At 39.6% G+C, this 4,823-nt stretch overlaps 1 pseudogene; it reads right to left on the bottom strand.

The window, feature by feature from the left end:
* Nucleotides 1-1,238: 1,238 nt before the first annotated feature.
* On the bottom strand, nt 1,239-1,772 carry LOC149239065 (large ribosomal subunit protein uL4 pseudogene; annotated as a pseudogene).
* Between the last annotated feature and the right edge of the window lie 3,051 nt (nt 1,773-4,823).

Here is a 4,823-nt window from a genome sequence, read left to right as displayed (position 1 = left end):
GTGTACATTGGTTGTTCTTTATCAGATTCCGATCCTTCGGAGCTATGTGCTCGTTTGGCGCCGCTTATTTCCAGCGGTAATTCTTGTTGCCGTACCAAGTGATCTGGCTCCAAATTGGGCCCCTTGGTGCTCTCTTCCTGTGTTTTTTCCTATCTCCTACGTGCGTCTGTGGGTTCTGTGTTCAGTGCCTCTTCCTCCAGTGGTTCGGTATGCTGCCAACCTTTGGGTTTTTTCTGTTGTTTCTTGTTCCCTTTTGGCTCCTTGCTAGCCAGTGGACATGCATATTGAAGGTGCCCTGTCTGCAAGCAGTCGCGGCATCTGAATGTCGTGTTCTCGTAGTCAAGTTGTTGCGTCCACAGTGAATTATTAAAATTCAATGTGATGTGATCTGGGAGTCCTTGACTTAGATCCACTTCAACACATATTCTGGCATATGTGAAAATTCCTCGAATAGCTCTGTCTTCATCTGTTTTAAGATGTTTTCCTAGGGAGTTCCCAATGGTTGTTAAAGCTTTTCGGTGCCAAAAATGCAGTGGGAGGTTATGCAGCCTTACCCAAACTGGCATCGTTGAAACTACCATGGTATTGGCATCAAAATCCGGGAACCAGGGGGTGATAAAGAGGCCAGCACTACCCCAAAACCAAGGTCCCTGATTAATGATATTGTCTCATTCCAGTTCTGTGCTAAATCTGACTATGAAAAAACCTTTAGGGCATAGATATATTTCACATTTAGGTGACCAAGATGTAAAAACCCATTGGTGCAGAGCATCCGCTTTGGGCCAATAACCATTAAATCTGCATATAATAGCATTGTGGATTAAATCTGTGTATAGATCTATTACCTCCGGCAGCGATACAATAAGCATGGGTGATTCTGGCTTTTGTTCCACTATGTAGGGGCCTGGAAGCTCTGATGTGGGTGCTGGATTGTGTTGTAATGGTTCCTTTCCTTTGACTGCATCTCGGAAGGAACCCGTGGTTTTTGAATTGGTTCCTTTGCACCCGCCTCGCAGTCTCAGATTGAGGATGATGGTTGAATCTTTAACAACTCCATAGTGCTGAAGTGTGTGCTGGTCCTGCATGCAGAGTCCTGAAAATAACAGATTTTGGTATGTCACTGGAGTTCCCAGTTTGATTTGGATCTCCTTTTTTAACTCCAAAACATTCATTCCTTCCCAGATCTACACACAACAATGTCTGCCTTCTATTGATCTGATAAAGATCTGCTTTGGATCTTACGGATCAACCTTATCCAAGCCCCGATTTACTAGATTGATCTCCAGATCTGGCCGATCGATGGTGGATCTAGGGTTTATATGCCTTTCCGCTAAAGCCTTCAGAGCAGCTGGGGTTTTCTCAACCCCTTCAACGCCTTCGCTGAGAACCAGCGGCAGCTCGGGGACGGACACGATCCTGTGATCTCGAGCCATGACAAGGGCGGGGATCGCAGAGGTTGCTAGGGCAGAAACCACTGCATGTCTTTTCTGGTGCCATTTTCGCCAGATTTTCATGGGAGCGAGCATCCATCTGCCACGACACATGTTGCGGAAAGCTCCCTGGCCAGCTCTATGCGTTCTGTCTCTAGCAACATGGGGGATTCGGGAAACCGCCCGTCTCGTTCTCCATAACTCTGCGGAAGTCTGATGACCGGCCCTGATGCACGCTTCCATCATGTCTGGAAAGGGAACGACATCGCTGCCCCTTTCTGCACCTTCGCTTTCAACATTTAGCACTGATACCTGAGGATGAGCTGCTGCAGTGGCCGCCATTGATCCGCTCCTCTCCGATCATATATATATATATATATTTGATTTTTTTTTTTTGTTTTTTATTTTTATTTTATGTTTTGTTTTTAGTATATATTTTAATTTATGTTTTGTTACTTTTTTTTTTTTTTTTGTTTAGTGTTTTTTCATTGTTTTAATTTTAATTTTATTTTATGTTTTCATTATTTTTTTTAAATTTTAATGTTTTTCGAGGTCATGATAAAATATTTTACGCCATTATTTTGAAATGTTGAAATTCTACCCTTCAAAAAAAAATGTTATCCCAGCGTACACTTTTCATTTTGAGGGTGTTTTTTGCACAAAATTTACCATTGAAAAAAAAGTGTTATTCGAATATCAAGACTTTTCATTTTGAGCGTGTTTTTTGGACAATTTTTGCACAAAAAATTGGTTTTTACAGCGATTTTTAAAATATGTTGAAAATTTACCTTAGAAAAAAAAGGGTGTTATTCCAGCACCAACACTTTTCATTTTTAGCACTGTTTTTGATGTTTTTACGGGGTTTTTTGGCCAGAGTTCCCATTTTCAGTTTATAGTTCCTGTTTCAAAGTTTACATTGTTAGTTCCCGGAGCCTGCATCCCGACATGAAATGTGATCTGCGTAGTTTCAGAGCTTTGTCCTCTCTCCCGGCCACCTACATTCGAAAGAAAAAACAATGCATCATGGTATACTAGGAGATTTCTGGATTTGATGTCATCTCATCATGAGTGATTTTGATACATGTACATGTATGAGACATCGTGCAACAATGAACGGGATGAACATGGAGTGCATGCAAGGAAAGTTTTTTGCAAAAAGACGAACACATGGAGCATGTCAAGTAAAAGAGAAGGAGAGACATGCACGTGCAACATCAAGTGAACACCAAGAACATTGAAGACTCAACGCACCTTTACATGTGGAGGTGAAGTTATGATACACCAAGAGAAGATTCATCACTCAGCAGCACTGCAACTTGACATGGACACCACCAGCAACATGAACATACCAACTTTGTCGTGTCGAGTTATGTCATGAGTCATTTCGGCCACATCACTACTGTGGGCCATACTGTTGTAATCAATGTAATATAACATGGAATTCCAAGAGACACACATGTAAATATGAAGAGTCATGTAAAGTTGAGGAGTCATGGTGCACATTAATCCACTGACTGAGATGGAACCAGGTGACAGGTTGGGAAACAGGGTCAGTAACTATGTAATTGCGCATCTCAAGCAGTCAAAGGTGAAGCTTGAGCCTTGAGACTACGCAGTGCGTAGTTCAGGCTGGACTAAGGGAGAAAACTATGCAATTATGGGAGCCCATTGAATTTGGTTTGAATCTCTTATCTAAAATGGCTCATACTCAAATATTACTCTCGGGTCGTTTCTCTAATTCTTTTCCTTTATCAATTTTCAATCCCCAATGAGCCTCTCTATCACTTGTCCTAGTTAAATTTTGATGGTGAGGATGGAAAATCCATGATCGAGCACATTTCTGATTTTCGTAAATTTTGTGAATCCTACGAAATTAATGATGAATATTTTTCTTGTGTGATTTTCTTTCTCACCCTTGAAGGTTGTTTTAATCCATGTTGTCATACCTTTCCACTATTCTTTATTACCAAACACATAATCGGTTACAAACTTCTTAAAACACTCCACTCCAGTTCCCAACTTGTTACCCACAAACCCTCCTTCTTGAATGAGCTCCCCTCATCCTTTTATGGAATTTCTTTCCCGCCCCCCAACCTAACCTCATGACAAGAGGTTTTGATGACTCAAAAGTAAAATATATGTACTAAAAGATTATTCAGATTCAGATGTGAATGGACAATTCACATTATCTCATCCCTTTTCCTTTCGGAAAGCCATCTGGCATATGGGGACCAAATCAAGGACAACTCAATCTTATCAAATTACAAAGTAGATACTTTTTACTCAAAAGCCTATGAGAAAAGAGAAATATATAGACAAATATTTCTTTATATGAAGAAATATACAAACAAACGTCCTTGCACCATTGTCGGCAAGAAAAGACATGACATTCTAGAGTACGAAATGAGTGATTTGGGGATGTGTATAGTAATGATGTCGGAATCTCTAAAAAATATAATTTGTGAAATATTGCGCATGCACTTCTTTCTCAAATTCCCAAATCTCATTCTCGTGATCTTCTGGAGGTTGAAAAAAGTTAATGGATTTGAAAGGATTTTGTTATGGATTAGATTGCCGATGGAATTCATTGTATTCCATTTGAGTCCCATCACCAGTGGTTGCCAGCTTTCTTGCAGTGAACTCATGAGTAACAAACCAATGTGTATGTCCGCATCTTCTTAGTGCGCTGAGAAAATCAACATCTTCTATCATGATGATATCTTGGATGTGTTTGTACAATATTCCTATTAGGTGTGCCTTTGGTTCTGTGAATCCATCAATCTTTAGCCAACTTAAAGCATATGGCTTTATTAAAAGTGCACTGAGCCCATATATTTTCCACCATCTTAGAAACCATTCTGGAAAAGGATATTCATGGTTTATTCATTCTGTTGGCCAATATTCATACCTGAAATCAAATTATAGATGATAAAAGAAATTAGAGGAAATATTTTCTAAGTTCATACATTGGAAAAAGGTAGTCTCTTGTCTTTCGGGACAAAAGTCGTTCTCCTAAGAGGATTCTTAAATTGTATGATTGTGAACATGCAATTTCCAATTCTATTGTATTCTTCGTAAAAACCCTTGTAGGAAATGTTGCCGATATGGACCAAGTAATCTAGCTCATCGATAACTAGATCATTTTCAATTTCTTGATCTTCCCATGTCCAAAGATTGGGAACCCCTTCCCTCCAGCAGATTTCTGACAATGGATACCATGTTTCATCATGATCCAGAAGATTTTTTTCTCTTATCATACCCGACCCATCCTTGCCTGCTTTCTATTTCAACATAGTCTTCGTTGCTTCTTATAAAATTGCAGGATAAGGAGTGAATAGAATTTTTCTCTAGAAATTCTCTTGACAACATGTCAGCAAAAGAATTTTTATGTCC

This window comes from Pinus tabuliformis, chromosome 8 (genome assembly GCF_031772625.1).
Source record: "Pinus tabuliformis cultivar Carrire ecotype Pingquan chromosome 8, CPIR1, whole genome shotgun sequence".
Classification (NCBI taxonomy): Eukaryota; Viridiplantae; Streptophyta; class Pinopsida; order Pinales; family Pinaceae; genus Pinus; species Pinus tabuliformis.
This window is presented reverse-complemented; position numbering and strand designations above follow the sequence as displayed.